This window comes from Tamandua tetradactyla, chromosome 1 (assembly GCF_023851605.1).
Source record: "Tamandua tetradactyla isolate mTamTet1 chromosome 1, mTamTet1.pri, whole genome shotgun sequence".
NCBI lineage: Eukaryota > Metazoa > Chordata > Mammalia > Pilosa > Myrmecophagidae > Tamandua > Tamandua tetradactyla.
In genome coordinates this window covers 68105966-68124632 of record NC_135327.1, presented here as the reverse complement: position 1 = coordinate 68124632, position 18667 = coordinate 68105966, and the positions used below count along the sequence as shown (strand labels likewise).

General features: G+C 35.4%; 1 long non-coding RNA gene across 3 annotated transcripts in view; it reads left to right on the top strand.

Moving 5' to 3' along the window:
• The first annotated feature begins 7184 nt into the window (after positions 1-7184).
• LOC143684782 (uncharacterized) overlaps positions 7185-18667 on the top strand; it is a 111376-nt gene continuing 99893 nt past the window's right edge. Inside the window, exons 1-2 of one of the 3 annotated variants that reach the window (XR_013176166.1) lie at positions 7185-7281; positions 7509-7661. This is a non-coding gene — a long non-coding RNA (uncharacterized LOC143684782). Of the gene's footprint in view, positions 7662-18667 lie in introns of all 3 variants that reach the window. The other 2 variants (XR_013176168.1, XR_013176164.1) reach the window with 2 other exon arrangements.

Here is an 18667-nt window from a genome sequence, read left to right as displayed (position 1 = left end):
TTATCATCAATCCCATGATGCCAATTCCAGCTCATCACGGAGAGTCATGTTCAATGTTGCCAGGGGATTTAAACCCCTGGAAGTCATGTCCCACATGAGAAGGATCATTATGATTATAATTTGGATTTCACTAATAGCTAATGATGCTAAACACTTTTTATGCATTTAATTTCTATTTGCATATCCTTTTTTCTATGAAATGTCTCTTCATGTATTTTGCTCAATTTTAATAGTCTTTTTGTTTTATTCTTGAGTATTGATAGCTCTTTTAATATTCTAGTCACTGCTCCTTTGTCAGATGTGTGACATGCAAATATTTTCTCCTAGTCTGCAGTTTGATCTTTTGTCCTTTTAAAGGTTTTGGTGGAGAAAAAGTCTTTAATGATTGTGCTGGTTTGAAAGGAAGTATGCCCCTAAGAAAAGCCATGTTTTAATGTAAATCCCATTTCATAAAGGTAGAATAATCTCTATTCAATACTGTATGTTTGAAACTGTGATTGGATTATCTCCCTGGTTGATGTGATTTAGTCAAGAATGGTTGTTAAACTGGATTAGGGGATGACATGCCTCCACACATTTGAGTGGGTCTTGATTGGTTTACTGGAGTCCTATAAAAGAGGAAACATTTTGGAGAAAGAGATTCAGAGAGAGCAACACTACAAAGCAGAGAGTCCACCAGCCAGTGACCTTTGGAGATGAAGAAGGAAAACGCCTCCCAGGGAGTTTCATGAAACCGGAAACCAGGAGAGGAAGCTAGCAGATGATGTCATATTCGCCATGTGCCCTTCCAGCCAAGAGAGAAGCCCTGACTGTGTTCGCCATGTGCCTTCTCACTTGAGAGAGAAACCCTGAACTTCATTGGCCTTCTTGAACCAAGGTATCTTTCCCTGGATGCTTTTGATTGGACATTTCTATAGATTTGTTATGATTGGGACATTTTCTGGGCCTTAGAACTGTAAACTAGCAATTTATTAAATTCCCCTTTTTAAAAGCCATCCCATTTCTGGTATATTGCACTCCAGCAGCTAGCAAACTAGAACAATGATGAAGCCCAATTTATTAATTTTTCATTTATGGATCAAGCTTTTAGTGTCAAGTCTAAGAAATCTTGCTAGCCCTATATTCTTACTATTTCCTCCAATGTTTTCTACCAACAGGTTGTTATTGATAGACTTTACATTTAATTCCATAATGAGACTCATTCTTTTGCATACGAATATCCAACTGCACAGAACAATTTATCAAGAAGGCTAACATTCCTCCATTTAATTGCTTTTATCCCTTTGTCAAAATTCAGGTGGGCATATTTATGTCAGTGTATTTCTGGGTTCTACATTTTATTCAACTAATCTGTGTTTGTGTTTTGACTCCCCAAAAGCCCTATTTTGTGTACAAATAATTCATCAGCTGGGCAGGGTAACAGTGCCGTACTAGTGTCTTCTCTGTGTGTGGGGGGTGACTTTATTATTGATGAGCAGTGGTACAAGTCTAACTCTCTATTAAACCTTCTCTGGCCCAAGCCCAGCAAAGGGTGGGGGCTGCTGCAGTGCTTCCCGGTGGGCAAGGAAGTTCAGGCTAACCACAAGGCCTCCACTTACACCATGGGGGATGTGGGCTAATAAGTGTCTGGCGGGGATGTTCCAGCTCCCAATATGGCTTTCTCTGACAACATCCAGCATGACAGCGGGGTTGGAGCCTTTTGTTACAACCCTGGCAAGGGTAGAAGACTATGTTCCCCACTCAATAGTGTTGGCATAAAGTGGGGTAGCTACAATTTTTCCACAGTTTTTGGCTGGAGTGGAGATGTTATCATATAAAATTATTTTATCTTACTAGGCTTCACCTTTCATGGCCCTTTGGCTAGAGAATACTTTTTTGTTTGGCTTTTTGTCTGTGCCTATTGGAATTTCTGGAATGTCAGCTTCTTCAGTTTCATATCTGAGATATATGAACCAAAAAGAAAACCCAGGAGTTACCACTGTGTCATTCCTGGGATCAATCAGAAAGTTCCTGTCTGTACTGCCTTCTCTCTAGCTTTCAGAGTCTCCTTACGCTTGTATTTTATATTAAGCCTAGAGGGTTTTGGTTGTGCTTAGTGGGTAAAAGTATGTCTCCTGCATCTACCCAGAATGAAAGTTCCATTCTTAGCTTATTAATTGAGAGTTTAGTCAATTTACATTTAACATAATTATTGGTATGGTTGGGTTTAAATATGCAACCTTGCTATTTGTTTTTCATTTTTTCTCTCTTCCTGCCCTCTTTTGGATTAATTGAAGATCTGTAATATATTTCATTTTTTAGGATAGCTTTAGAGTAACAGAAATTGAGAAGTAGTGCAGAGAGTTTCCCATTTTTCCATATCCATTTTCCCCTTGTACTAGGACCACGTACCATTAATATAATATTACCAATACCTTATATTAGTATGACATATTTATTAAACTAAGGAGCCAATTATGATGCATTATTATCCAAAATCCATGTTTTATTTTGATTTTTTTTAGTTTTTACCTCTTGTCTTTTTACTGTTCCAGAATCCCATCCAGTGTGCTGCAGTATATTTTATTGTCATGTCTCCTTAAGCTCTTCTTGACTTCACTTGTCTTTGCTGACCTTGACAGTTTTGAGGAATACTAGTAAGTATTTGGTAGGGTACCCCTCTATTGCAATTTGTCTGTTCTTTTTATCATGACTAGATTGTGCTTATGAGATTTTGGAAAGAAGACCGTATAGGTAAAGTTCTGTTTTCATCATTTCAAGGATACATACTATCTACATGAAATTACTTACGTTATTGAACTGAAATAGTGCTTGTGAGGTTACTCTTTCTTCCCCCTTTTCACACTGCACTCTGAAAGGAAATCCCTATATGCCTGCATTCTTAGGGAGCAGGATTTATGCTCCCCTCCTGGAGGGGCTCATGTCTAAACACATTCTTTAGAGTTCTCCATGGGAGATTTGTCTTTTTTCCCCATTTCATTATTTATTCAATCATTTAAATATTTTACTATGGACTCATTATTTTACACTTTGAATTATAATCCAATATTAGTTAACTTTGTTGCTCAAATTGCTCCAGAGTTGGCCATTGGTAATCTTTTGGTTGGCTCCTATGTTCCTTTGACTTATCTCCATTAATGCGGTTAATATTTTTTAGCATTTCCTTACTTTCTAGAAGTACAAATGTTCCAGGATTATTCTGTATATTTCCTGCTATGGTCCTAGAATTAGCCATTCATCCAGGAGCTCTAGTCCTTTTATTGGAGAATGGTTTTAGAAACCAAGATCTGTGTGCTTATTACTGCTGGCTGTCATTTCTACAAATATTATTCATCTCTATCTATATTAAAGTAAACATGAGTTCATACTGATGTCTCCAACTCTACTCCATTACCACTTGGGTAATTCTAGCTTCCTCCACATCTTTTTCTGCACTCCAATTTCAAGAAGTGTAAAAAGGCTTCCAGCATTTGACCTATGTTTACTTAGTGGATCCATTCTAATATACATATATTGCAGTATCAGAAGTGTTAACCTTTACCCCATGGGGAACGACTTAATCAACTTGAGTACACTGCTTATGTGCAGTTCATTTTGCCTTTAGTCTTACAGACTCCACTCATTTCCAAAGGAACTTAGATCAGCACCTTGTTCCATCTTCCCATCTCCTTCAGTGAAGTTGTTTCATACATATATAATACAGTTAGACTCTTTTGTCACCATCTACTTCCTTCCTGGGAGTCCCCAACGTCCTACATGATTTTTAAAAATTTGCCTACATTTAAGATTCACTGTTCATGCTGTGATATTCCATGAGTTTTGACAAATCATAATGTCTACAATAAATGAATCATTCAGAATAATTTTTCTGCCCTCTATTCCCCTGTGTTTGACCTATTCATGACTCTACTTTGCCCCTGGAATCCTCTAAACCCTCTGATCATTTTACTGTCTCTTCAATTTTGCCTTTTTCACAATGTGGATTGTACAACATGTAGCTTTTGCATATTGTCTCCTTTCACTTGAAAGTATGTATTTAAGTTTTATTCATGCCTTTTTCAAGATTTTTTAGCTCATTTCCTTTTTATCACTGAATAATACACCAATGTACAGATGTACACAATTTATCTGTTTACCTATTGAAAAACAACTTGGATTATTTCCAGTTTAGGGCAATTAGGAATAAAGCCGATATAAAAATTTGTGATTTCATGGAGAGACGCATATCTTAAAATAATTTTACCCATTTTTAACAGTGGTCACTTTTATTACAATGGATGAAAGATTATTAAAATCATACTCATATATCATCCATGATATTTCTATTTGGTATATTTTCCCCCACATACCACTCTATTAACACCTTAAATTAGTATCATTTTTAACAGTGGTCACTTTTATTACAATGGATGAAAGATTATTAAAATCATACTCATATATCATCCATGATATTTCTATTTGGTATATTTTCCCCCACATACCACTCTATTAACACCTTAAATTAGTATCATATATTTGCCATAATTCAAGAAAGAATATTCTTATATATTTTCACTATTAACTATGGTCCATCATCTACAATAAGGTTCACTATGTTGTACAGTCATATGTTTAATCTTTTAACTATTATTCTAGTAATACATACATTCTAAATTTTTTCTTTTTAACCATTAAACTCTATAGTTCAGTGCCCTTGATCACACTCACAATAATGGGCTACCATTACCACCATTCATCTCTATATCTTAACCATGAACTTAAATAGAGATTCTGTACAAATTAAGCATCAACTCTCTGTTCTCTGTTCTCCAATCCCAATCGCACTTGGATTTTTTTTGATCATTCTGTTCTACATATATAATCAGTAATTCACAATATCATCATGTAGTTGCATATTCATCATCATAATCATTTCTTGGAACATTTGCATCTATTCAGAAAAAGAAATAAAGTGAAAACAGAAAAAAAATTTATACCCTTATCCCTCCCTTTCATTGATCACTAACATTTCAAAGTAAATTTATTTTAACATTTGTTCTCTGTATTATTTATTTCTATTCCATATGTTCTACTCGTCTGTTGACAAGGTAGATAAAAGGAGCATCAGAAACAAGGTTTTCACAATCACACAGTCACATTGTGACAGCTATATCATTATTCAATCATCATCAAGAAACATGGCTGCTGGAACACAACTTTACATTTTCAGGCAATTCCCTCCAGCCTCTCCATTACATCTTGAATAACAAGGTGATATCTAGTTAATGTGTAAGATTAACCTCCAGGATATCCTCTCAACTCTGTTTGGAATCTCTCAGCCATTGACACTTTGTCGCATTTCTCTCTTCCCCCTTTTGTTCGAGAAGGTTTTCTCAATCCCTTGATGCTCAGTCTCAGCTCATTCTAAGATTTCTGTCCCATGTTGCCGGGAAAGTCCACACCCCTGGGAGTCATGTCCCATGTAGAGGGGGACGGTGGTGAGTTTGCTTATTGTGTTGGCTGGAGAGAAAGGCCAGATCTGAGCAACAAAAGAGGCTCTCTTGGGTGTGACTCTTAGGCCTAATTTTAAGTAAGCTTGACCTATCCTTTGTGGGGTTAAGTTTCATGTGAACAACCCCCAAAACTGGGGGCTCAGCCTATAGCTTTGGTTGTCCACACTGCTTGTGAGAATATCAAGAATTCAACTTGGGGAAGTTGAATTTCTCCCCTTTCTCACCACTCCCCAAAGGGGACTTTGCAAATACTTTTCCACTCACTGATCAAATCACTCATTGGGGCATCACTCTGGACAAACCAACAAAATCTCATGTCCTACCCAAGGTTCCAAGTATTTATGGCGTTCAATCAAGCTATCTATGTAAGTTATATTAGGAAATGGACTAGTCAAAATTTAAATTTTGTACCAAATAAACATTTTTTGCTTTAGTCTCACACAAAAGTTGAAATTTTAAAATATTAATTACCATCTATTTTCAGCACCCTGCAGTAATGACATTCCTTTGCTCTTCCTCATGCAAAAACATTTTAAAATTTGTACATTTAGTCACTATCATTATACGCTCCAGGCATTCCTAGATTATACCATCTCAATTTTTATTGTCTATATTTCTTTCTGATTTCATTTATTGCATTTTTTTACAATAGAAAAATACTGTTCACTGTTTTATTTTTCCAAATGAGCAATGGGTTATTTACAAATAAGCAGATCTCCCATGATGTATATCAAAATGGTAATTCCATCATTGTTTGAAATCTAAATGAAAAGAAGAATTCATTAAGGCACATTTGATTTGTGAGTTTAAAACAAACGTTCTCATGTAGTAACAGATTCATTTTACCTTTGTCCCTCCCCAAACACCTCAGCACCCGAATTGTCAAAGAGCACTTAATATTTATTAAAACAGTAAGAAATGTAAAAATTAAAGCGAGGAATGGTTTTAAAAGGAAATCTTTGGAGATCAGCATACTGGAAGTAAAACATACTAAACCACGAGTGCACACTCTGATAGACATAATACTAATAGCTAAAAGGTACTCCAGAAATAGCAGAGCTCAAAACAGTGGATATTAAATAAATTAAAGGTACTTCCGATACAAAGAAGAAAATAAAACAGTAATTAAAGAGTAAAATAACCATCTCTATCAATGTAACACAAACAAAAAGGATGAAGTGAACAAAACCAGGTACAAATTTTTCCCCAATGTTTTTTCATCAGGATGTTTTTTTGTATTTTCTTTAAGCTTGTGCATATTAGATTTATTACAATAATTCTTCTTTGCCATTCTAAATATTAATAGTTTGCCCTTTAAAGAGAAGGGTCAGGAAGAGAGATAATGACAAGTCCTTTTTAAAATTTACTGCCAGGTCCATTTAGCCCAAGCCAGTGACAGCTCGTCTGTACAACCAGAAGAGCTGCCCACATTCTGCTTTCCTCATTCCCCTCGCTTGAATACCTGCAGGACCACAGGAAGCACAGTTGAGGGGAAATGATCAACTTTGGAAATCTCTCTTAAGATGACAATACAACTATGATCACATTTCCTTATTTTACAACTGAAACAAAAATGGCTTTTTCAAAAAATAAAAATCGCTGTAGAAAAACTTTTTGTAAACAAAAGGTAGAATCTGTGTGATGGTAACAGTCACAACGGAACATTTGCCAGAGTGACAGTTTTCTGTTATGGTAATGCTTTGCAGGCGCATCCATGTTTTCTGCCGTGGGACTGGGGAGAGGGAGTTTGAAAAGGAAATGTAAAAAAAAAAACAGTTCTGTTCATCAGGTACGTTTCAAGTCATGATTAAACAGATCTGTTACCATAACGTCCAGCAAGAAGATGTGTTCAAAGACAAACGTTGATCACATTTTTGTTCAAAAAACTCAATCTTAATCTTAAAGGAGTCTTTTGTCAGGAAATCACATGTAAAATACGCCCTTGTATAGACTTCAAAAACTGATCATACAAAAATTAAAAAAAAATAAATTAGAAAATTAAACGTGTTTTTCCAGCAGATCTGGGCATTAGGCTGTCCTCACTGAGCCATAATTATTGCTGCTTTTACTGCACCTTGGATCATTTTTTCCAGCTACATTTCAGCCAACTGCTGTGTGGACTCATATGCACATGCATTTTTAATCAATTGGACAAATACTGACAGTCAGGTAAGACTATATTTAGCTTTGCAAGAGACTACCAAACTGCCTTCCAAATGACTAAACCATTTTGCATTCCCATTAGCAAAGATGGGAGTTCTGGTTATTTTGCACTGTGGCCAAAATTTGGAAATGTCAGTTCTGTAAGAATTCCTTGAAGTTCTGTAACTCCAAACTTCAAGTTTGGATTTTAATCATTCTAATAGGTTTCTAATGGTGTCTCATTGTTGTTTAACTTTGCAATTTCATTACAAGTGATGGTGAGTATCTTCACATATGCCCATATGTCATCTATATATCTTCCTTGGTGAGATGTTTGTTCATACTTTTTTCCCCCATTGTTAAGTGGATTGTTTGTGTTCTTCTTGTTGCATAAATATATATAAGAATATTTTGAATATGAGTCTTTTATTGCCTACGTGTTTGGCAAATATTTTCTCCCACTCAGTAGCTTATTTTTTTTTATTCTTTTGTAGAGCCAAACTTTCTTGTACTAATTTTAATGTAGTATAAGTGTTCATTTTTTTCTTTGTGCTTTTAGCATTGTACATAAAAAGTTATTGCCAAGCCCAAGGTCAGACAGATTTTCTCCATGGTTTCTTCTAGAGGTATTACAGTTTGGATTCATAGCTGTGACCAATTTTCATTTCATTTTTGTGAAAGGTGTAAGACTGTGTCTGTATTTCCTTTTTGCGTGTATCATCCAATTATTTTCAGTGCTATTTGTTGAAAAACTATCTTTTCTCCATTAAAAATATTAAAACCAGTTGAGCATATGCTAATGCATTCATTTCTGGGTTCTCTGTTCTGTTCTGAGAATTTATATTCCTATCCTTTCATGAGTGCTCTGCTGTCTTGATAACAGTAGTGTTGTATGTAGGAAGTCCTGAAGTTCTGTGATGTGTGTCTTCCAACTTTGCTCTTCTTCAATAATGTTCTTATTCAGTAATGAGTTGACTATTTCCATATAACCTTTAAAATCATTTTTTTTCAATGTTGATAAAATAGCTAGCTGAGATTTTGATTGGGATTATGGTGAATCTATTGATGAAGTTGGGAAGAATTGACATATTCATATTATTGAATCTTCCAGTGTATAAACATGGAATATTGCCCCATTTATTTAGATGTTCTTTGGTTTCTTTTATCAGAGTATTATAGCTTATGAATACAGATTCTGTACATATTTTGTTAGATTATATCTAAGTATTTCAATTTTGGTACTATTGTAAATGGTATTGTGATTTTAATTTCAAATTCCAATAGTTTGCTGCTGGTAAAGCAATGGACTTTTGTATAGTAACCTTGTGTGCTGCGAACTTACAATACTTAGTAGGGCCAGGAGTTTTTTGTTGTCTCTGGTGCTGTTAATTCTTTGGAATTTTCCACATGGCTAATCATGGCATCTGTGAACAAATGCGGTTTATTTATTTATTTAATTTATGCCTTATTGCACTGCCTAGGGCTTCAGGTACACTCTTTAATGGGAGTGGTGAGAGGTGACATCCTTACTGTATTCAGATCTTAGGATGAAGTATTCAATTTCTTACCATTAAATATGATGTTAGCTGTAAATTTTTGTACCTCTTCTTAATCAAGTTTATAAAGTTTCCCTCTGTTCCTGGTGTGTTGATACTTCTTATTTTTATCATTATTAGGTGCTGGATATCCTTAAATTTTTTGCATCGATTTATATGATTATATCATATCCTTGAGCCTGTTGATGTGGGGGTAACATTAATTAAGACTTTTGGTCATGATGTATAATTTCTTTTATGCATTTGTTATTCAATTTACTAATTTTTGAGGATTAGTGGATCTATGCTCAGGAGAGGTATTGGTCTGTTATTTTCCTTTATTGAAAGGAATTTTTCAATATTGCTTTGAAAATTGAAAATGTCTCTGTTTTTGGTTTTGGTATTAGGATAATGTTGACCTCATAGAATGAGTTAGAAAGTCCTCACTGGCTTGTTTTTTTCAGAAAGATTGTAGGATTTGGTATCATTTCTTCCTTCAATGTTTGGTAGAATTCACCAGTGGAACTATCTTGTCCTAATGTTGTTGTTTTTCTCTTGAAGGTTTTTAATTATAGATTCAATTTATTTGATAGATATAAGGCTTTGCAGATTGTCTATTTCTCCCTGTGTTCATATTGGTGTGTCTTTTAAGAATTGGTGCACTTCATCTAAGTCATCAAATTTGTGAATATAAAATTGCTCATGATATCCCTTATTTTGGTTTCGAAGGCCTTGGATCAGAGGGATTATCCCTCATTCATTTCTAATATTGGGAGATCATATTTTTTTCTTTTATATTCTCAGTTGTTCTTGTTAGTTGTTCACCCTTTTATTTATATTTTCAAAGGAGAAGATTTTAATTTTGTGGATTTTCTCCATCATTCTTCAGCTATCAATTTTGTTGACTTCTGGTCTATTTTTACGATTAGAAAAAATAGCAGATTTTTAAAAATTTGTTTTAATTTATTTCTTCATTGAAACAGATTTTCATTTATTTCTTCATTGACATATTTCCTTTCTTTATATAGATCCAGTTATATGACCCCTATCATTTTCCTTTTTCCTGAAAACCTTATATTTCTTATGCAATAGGTCTGCTGGTGATGAATTCTCCTAGTTTTTGTTTGTCTGAGAAAGTCTTTAATTCTTTTTCACACTTGAAGAATTATAAGTGAATTGTAGAATTTTACATTAGCAGACTTTTTTTCTTTCAACACTTTAACTCTTCATTTTTCTTGCTTGCATGGTTTCTGGCCAGAAGTTCACTATAATTCTTATCTTTGTACCTATGTATGTAAGGTGATTTTGTTATTTGTTTGTTTCTCTGATTTCTTTCAACATTTTCCCTTTGTCTCTGGCTTTCTTAAGCTTGACTATGATATGCCTAGTGTAGACTTTTTTTGGTATTTGTCCTGCATTGTTTTCTCTGAGCTTCCTGGATTGGAGACTTTGTATCTGTCATGCATTTTAGAAAATTCTCAGCCATTATTACTTCAAATATTTTCTTCAGTTCTGTTATCTCTTTCTTCTCCTCTGGTAGTCCAATAACATATATGTCGCACCTTTAAAAATCATTTCACAGTTCTTACATGTTCTGCTTATTCTTTTCTTTCTCTCTCTCTCTCTGTCTCTATCTCTCTCCTCTCTCTCTCTCTCTCTCTCTCTCTCTCTTTCTTTCTTCCCTTTGCATTTCAGTTTAAGAAGTTTCTATTTACATATCTTCTAGCTCACTGATTCTTTCCTGGGCTGTGTCCAATTTACTGATGAAACCATCAAAGACATTCTTCATTTCTGTTCCAGTGTTTTGATTTCTAGCATTTCCTTTTGATTCTTTCTTAAAATTTCCATCTCTCTGCTTACATTACTCATCTGTTATTGCATTTTGTCTATTTCTTCCATTAGAGCCCTTGATGTTTTGGTTTTATTTTTATTGATACAACAGTGTACAAGCACATACATTCTTAACATACAAACATTCCATATATGATGTACAATCAGTGGTTCACAATGCCATCACATAGTTGTATATTCATCACCATGATCATTTTTTAGAACATTTGCATCATTCCAGAAAAGAAATAAAAAGAAAAAAGAAAAAACTCATATATACCATACCCTTTACCCCTCCCTCTCATTGACCACAAGTATTTCCATCTATCCAATATACATATTTTTCAAGTTTATAATTTTTTCCTCTTATTATTTATTTATTTTTAATCCATATGTTTTACTCATCTGCCCATACCATAGATAAAAGGAGCATCAGACACAAGGTATTCATAATCACACAGCCAAATTGCAAAAGCTGTATCATTATAGAATCATCTTCAAGAAACATTGCTACTCAAGCACAACTGTACAGTTTCAGGGACTTGCCTCTAGCCTAATACACCTTAATCTAAAATGGGGATATCTATATAATGTGCAAGAATAACCACCAAGATAACCTCTCCACCCTGTTTGGAATCTCTCAGCCACTGACTTTATTTTGTCACATTTCTCTTTTTCCCCTTTTGGTCTAGAGGGTTTTCTCAATCCCTTGATGCTGAGTCCCAGCGCATTCTAGAATTTTTGTCCCACATTGCCAGGGAGGTTTACAGCCCTGACAGTCATGTCCCATGTACAGAGGGGGAGTGGAACCCTCAACATTTTAATCATAGTTATTTTAAATTCCCTGTGTGATCATTCTTAAATCTCTTCCTAATTTTCAGCTTATATTATATATTCTGATTTACTAATTTTTATTTTTGCAGTGTCTAATATGCTATTCATTCCACCCATTGAATTTATCCTATCAGATACTGTGTTTTTCATCTCTAAAACTTTTACTTACTTTTTATATGTTTTCCACATCTCTATTTAATAAATTCTGTCTTTCTTCTACCTTCTTGATTATTTAGAATAAAGTTATAATAATTGTTTTAATGTCCTTGACTAATAATTCTACAACCTCTGTCATTGCTGGGTTCCTTTCATTGGATTTCTCTTCATTAATGTCTTTTCCTGCTCCTTCATATGCCTACTACTTTCTTATTGGATACCAGTAAATTTTAGCTTTTGGGGTACTCCTAAGAATTTGCTTTGTCTTTATTCTGGGATGCAGTTAAATTACTTGAGAACAGTATCATCTTTCCATGTTTTACTTTTAAGTTTTGTTTAGGTGGAACCAGAGTAGCATTCAGTCTTGAGTTTATGTCTACCACCACAACAAGCAAGATATTTCTTAGCACACTAAACAATGCCCTGTTAACTATGAGGTTCTCCACTCTGGATATTGAAAACAGGCAATATTTGAGTCTCCTGTGATCTCCCAAGAGTGTTTACTTTTATCCTTTCAGATTCCTCTATTCCTCTATTCCACATATTCATATATGTGTGCTGGCAGTGCTAAGCTCAACCCTGGAGTAGAACCTTTGTAGAGCACTGGAGTTCTTTCTACGTGCAGCTCTCTGGTACTCTGTCATGAGAACTCCAGGCACATTGGTTCCCCAGAACCCCAGATCCATCTTCTTCTCAAGGATACTGCCAGGCACTGTCTAAGATTTCCCTTCCTCTATCCTATCCTAACAAACTCCTCCAGATATTGAGGATTCTGTTTTATTTTTGACTTTTAGATATCACTGTTATTTATGGCTTTATTTTCAACATTTTGAGTGTTATTATTTTATGTAGTTCATCCAGTATTTTTGGTCCTTCAGGATGGGGTGGGGGTGGGCAATCTAGTCCCTGTTACTCCATCTTAGCCAGAAACAGAAGCCCACCAAAGTGTGTTAAGCAGGAGATGAACATACAATCATATTTGTACTTTTGAAAAATCACTAGTGAAGTATGAACGTTGGATTAGATAGTGAGTTCCTAAAAGCAGAGAGAGCAGTTGGGCCATTATGGCAGTATGTGAGAATATGGAGTAAAAATTGACTGGAATATGAGCTTGGCCAAAGTGAGAAGGATAGAAAAAAGTTGATTAGAGAGACAGTTTGGGGGCATAATAGAGAGGACTCAGATGGGAGAGTAGGAGGAAGAGCACTATCTCAGGTAATTTCCATGCTTCTAGCATAGTAAGCTGGAGTCATTTCCTAAAATGGAATACCCACTAAACCTACTAAGAGAAATAGGTTGGAGGGAAACTGATGATAACTGTTTTATAATGAGTTGTCCATGAAACAGCCAAGTGGACAGGCAAAGTTCAGGACTGGATGTACATGTCTAGATTGAAGTTGCAAATAGATGATGATTTAGGCTGTAAAAGTGAGAATTATTCAAAGTGTACATGGTGAGAAAAACAGGCTTCATGGATTGAACTGACATTTATGGGGCAAGCAGAGAAACAGATTGAATCCTGCTAACTTGCATACCCTGATGGGGTAACCAAAAACAGCCAATGCATACCAAAATGAAAAGGAAAGAAATACTCCAAATAATTCTCCAAATAAAACCATTATTAAAGCATTAGGAAAGTATGAACTAAATGTCCTTAAATGAAGTAAGGACATTTTTAGAGAAAACTTTCAGATGAGAATGATAAAGACAACTGTCATCCATAATTTAGAGGAATAAATTATGAAATTGCTTATCCATTTTGAAGTACATAAGGTAATATAAAGGTACTAGGTAGGAAGTTGTACTTAACTGCTCAAACTTTAGTTAATACCTTGAAAACACTTATTGAGCAGAAAAACAAAAAGCCACAACTATTTTATAAGATAATTATTATCACTACTTTCTGAGAAAAATATCAAGTTTATAATCTCAGTAAATGACAGAATCTAGGCCAATGAACTCCAAAGCCCATAGTTTCAAAACCCACTCTACTATGCTACCCTTCCATTCTGCTACCCTACAATCCCATCCATTTCCATGAGTGTGACTGCATCAGTTCTATGGAAGGGTTGTATCAGATCCTAAAAATGCAACCAATGGAAAAACCTGGAGTTTCTCTGCCCCCACTTTTTTTTAAAAAGCAACATATTTTAGATTGGCTGATGTGCTCTTCCTCACGGGAATGTACCTCTAAACACCTTGCTGGTGATCACTATTGTGTTTCATTAACTGGACCTAACAACATAAGGTGGTTTCTTTCTATTATATCCTTTGGCAAATAGCTCCAAAAAATAACAGTTCTAATGAAAAAATTCAGAATATGTGTTTTCAGTTCCACCTAAAGGAAATTAAGGGTTAAGTTAAATCAATAGATGGCGTTTTCTTTGAAAACTATTTGGCAATAGCTTGGAGAAAAACTTTCATGTTTTGAATAATTGAGCACACCCTCCTTGATAGAAGATATTTGGGCTGATAAACTGAAATTATGTAACACTAATTTGCCCAGTCCCAAGTAATGCATAATATGTTCTTTCCACCTTCTCCTGAGGAAGGAAAGAAAAAATAGAAAGAGCAAAAATCAGGAGCATGGCAAAAGAAAACATATCACAAAATATTTATTGGATATGATTTAAATAGATTCAAATGGATCTTTTTCTAGAGTGTAAAGCTGTAAAATTTTATACAAGCATTGGACTTTGTTTCAGTTTTCTAAAGCAGCTGAAATGCAATATGCCAGAAATGGGTTTGTTTTTACAATGGGGATTTAATAGAGTACAAATGTACAGTTCTAAGGCCATGAAAATTTCCAAGTAAAGGCATCAGTAGGATGTTACCTTCTCTGAAGAAGGGTTACTGGCATGTGCATACCTCTGTCATATGGGAAGGCACATGTCTAGTGTCTTCTTGTTCTTCTCTCCTAAGTTCTGTTGCTTTCAGCTTCTCGCCTCAGTGGCTTCCTCTCTTAGCTCCTCCAGAGGCTTTTTCTCTAAGCTGTCTTGGCTCATCTCTCCTTTATGCTCTCATGAAGGATTACAGCAAAAGAATTAAGGTCCGCCTTGAATGGGTTAGGTCACCTCTCAATTGAAATAACCTAACCAAAATATTCCACCTACAATATGTCTGTACCAAGAGTAATGGATTAAAGTAACAGCCATTTCTGGGCAACATAACAGTTCCAAATCACTATAGCCTTAAAACATGAGTGTTTTGAAATTTATCAATAGAATATTTTCTCAAGGATTAACAATGACTTTCTTACCCTTTAGTCTTTCATAAAATCTCAAGTAGAGATGGGAGGTATGGGATACATGAAAAGGCCATTTGATTAAGTCATTATTCAACACAGGCAGGGTTTAATTTAGTTATTAGAACAGTATTGTACATCTTCAGTGGGTCTAAGTGATGAATCACATTACCTTTAGGAGTTTTATTAAATAACAATATGACTTAGAGATAAAACAGTGAGGTGAAATATCTCAGTATATCTGCCATGTCTACATAGTGGGTAATAAGCAGGAGAGGCAATAAAGGTACTTCTATAGGTAGATGCTTCAGTTTTTGCCAAACATAACAGGATACTACAATGGAAATTCATCAGAAGCACAACTTTCAGGAAATATCAAGTTCTTAAGAATAGTGCAGATATTTTAAAAATGCACTATTTTCCAAGAACAGGTTATTAGAAGGACTCTGAATTTATGATAAAAAGAAGATTGGAGATGGAGAGAAGCACTTTATGCAAAGGATCTTTGAAGAAGAGCTGCTGAGAGTCTCATCTCCTCCTTATAAAGAAAGAGGAATAAATAGGGTATCAATCTGTTCCCTTCAAATGTGGAGAGAAGAGTTGTAAAGATGATGGCTTTGATAAGGAGATCTTTGATATGGTGACCATCTGCCCCTGTTTGCTCAGGACTAAAGGGATTCTGAGTTTTGGGGTTTTCAGTTTAAAACCAAGGACAAACCAAGAATAGGTGGGGATGCAATTATATGACCCTGGAGTTGACGGTTACACTGTACAGGGGCTGTGTTACTTTCTTATGTTGCCCAGTTACCATACTAGGATTCCCTACTTTATTTAGTCCCCATGTCTCTTGGGCTATAATTTTTTCCTTCCTCTCTTTAAATTTCCAAAGTCTCCACATTCTCAGCTGATTACTAGATTTTCTATTTCATTGTGCTTCCAATTCCAATAAATTATCAGAACAGAATTTTCGCAGGAACTTTTACACATTTTCCACTCCACATCAGAGCCCCCACCCTCCATATTTGTTTCCAAGCAGGAACTGGGTGCTTCCCTCCCCTAAGTACCATACCTCATTTCTTCCCCCCTAGTTAAAGAGACAAGCTTGCAATTATTTCCTCTCTTCTAGAGTCACAGTTGTTTTTTAAACACTCTCTAGGCAATTTTCATCATCTTAAAAATATGCTATCTCTTCTACCTTTAAACCAACACTTACACACACACATTTCACTTTTCACTCCAGACATGTCCCCATTTTTTTTCCCTCTAAGAAACCTCTCAATGTTGCTCTTCTCATTCTCAGGAAAACTACTCATATTCTTTATTTACATTGCAGTCAGGCTTTTTCCCCAATGTAGCACCAAACTTACTCTTGTATACATCACTAATGGCCTTTTACATTGCTTCATTCAATGGTCAATTCCCAGTCACTTTATGTGCCGCATTTGACTCATTTAATCACTCCCTCCTCCTGAAAATACTTTCTTAATTGGTTTTCAAGAAAGTATGTTAATCTTACTTAAATTTCTATAGCAAATAAACATCTGTTCGTGTATAACCTATATTCAATATTTCAAATGACATTTTCAGAATATAAAACAATGTGCTGTCAACATAGAAACTGCTATGTATGCCATGGTGGTTTGGAACTGTATGTACCCAATAAAATTATTTTATTAAAGATAATCCATTCTTGTGAGTGTGGCCCTATTGCAAGTAGGACCTTTTGATAAAGCTAGTTCAGTTAAGGTGTGACCCACTCCATTCAGTGGGTCCTCTAACTGGAGTTCTTAATAAATTGAATGAATACAGAGAGAGAGAAAAAAAGCCAAGGACACAATAAGCCGAAAGCAGTGAAAACAGAAGAGGGAGACCAGCAGATGCTGTCATGTGTCTTGATATGTGGCAGAGGAGCCAATGATTGCAGCCATCATTGAAAAAGAAGTATCACCTTGTTTTGGATGTTCTCATGGCCTCAAACTGTAAGTTAACAAATTTCCATTGTTTAAAGATTTCATGGTATCTGCTTTGAGTAGCCTAGAAAACAAAAACAGATACCTTGCTGGTCAGTTCTCAGTCATCTTTGCAGGGGAGAAATGTCTTAACTTTGATGAAGGTTCAAGTGCTAACATATATTTTGGGCTAGGCACATTAACTTCTAAACTGAGAACTTCTTTTGTGAAGTAATAGCACTCTATTGCTTTCAAGGAACCTGAAAAAATCTTAGAATTTGCTAGAGTTATTATCTAGCAGTATGGGAAATACTTCTGACACCAAATAAAATTTTAAAGGGACAGTGATAGATAAAAATAAGATGCCACCAAATTTGATGGCATCTCATACGTAGGTCCTGCTATTCAATGTAATGTTCATACTCTCATTTATATCCTTCAAGTAAAATATATATTGATCCAGCAAAATGTATTTGTCATACATGGCACCAAAGTCAAATGGGAGAAAGGTGATTCAATTCACATCCCTTGTTCTGATTCAGTCCTGTCATCAAGAACAACCTCTGTGAACTCTTTTATAGTGTGTGACATTCATCCAGAAAGCATGCTCTGTCCTTGTGTCCTGTGTTGTGACCTGTTGGTATACAATGCTTGCTTTAACACCTGCCTTCAATACGGAGTGGGGCTGTGCGCATATGTGTTTCAACAACCATGTGAGGTCAGGTTCCCTGAGACAGGGCCTCTTAGCCAAAGACTTTCAAGAAGTTTGTTGAGGAATGTTCCTGGGGTCAACGAGCAAAGGGGCTAACTACAATAGGATTGGGGAAAGGGAGGATTTGAAATGCTATAATGCAGAACTTAGTCAATATATAAGAAACCCTGAAGTTAGGATGGCCCTTCAGAGGTGTGATAGTCAGGGTCCTCCAGAGGAACAGAAACAACAGTAGATTATAGATAGATACAGATTAGATAGATAGACACATAGATAGATAGATAGATAGATAGATAGATAGATAGATAGATAGATAGATAGATAGATAGATGGAGAGAGAGAGAGATAGAGTGTGTATACATTTAGATATAGATAGATAGATCTATACCTATAAGTATATACCTATAAGTATAGGTATAGATATAGATAAATTGTGTGTGTGTGTGTGTGTGTGTGTGTTTGTGTGTATAATCTGAATCTGAAGTTGCATTCCCCAGAAAAGCTGGCTGGCTAAAGAAGAGGCAGGAATTCCTTCTTCTGACTTCTGAACATTTCATCCAAAGATTGAATGAAGAGACTACTCTCATTGCTGAGGGCAATCTTCTCTGCTGAATACAAATGCAATCAGCCAGAATCAATCAACTGACCAATGATTTAAACCATCTATTAAATACCCTTGCAGTAACAATTAGGCCAGTGCTTGCTTAACCAAATAATTGGACACCATAACCAAACCAAGTTGGCAAATGAAATTATCACAAGAAGTGCTGGCC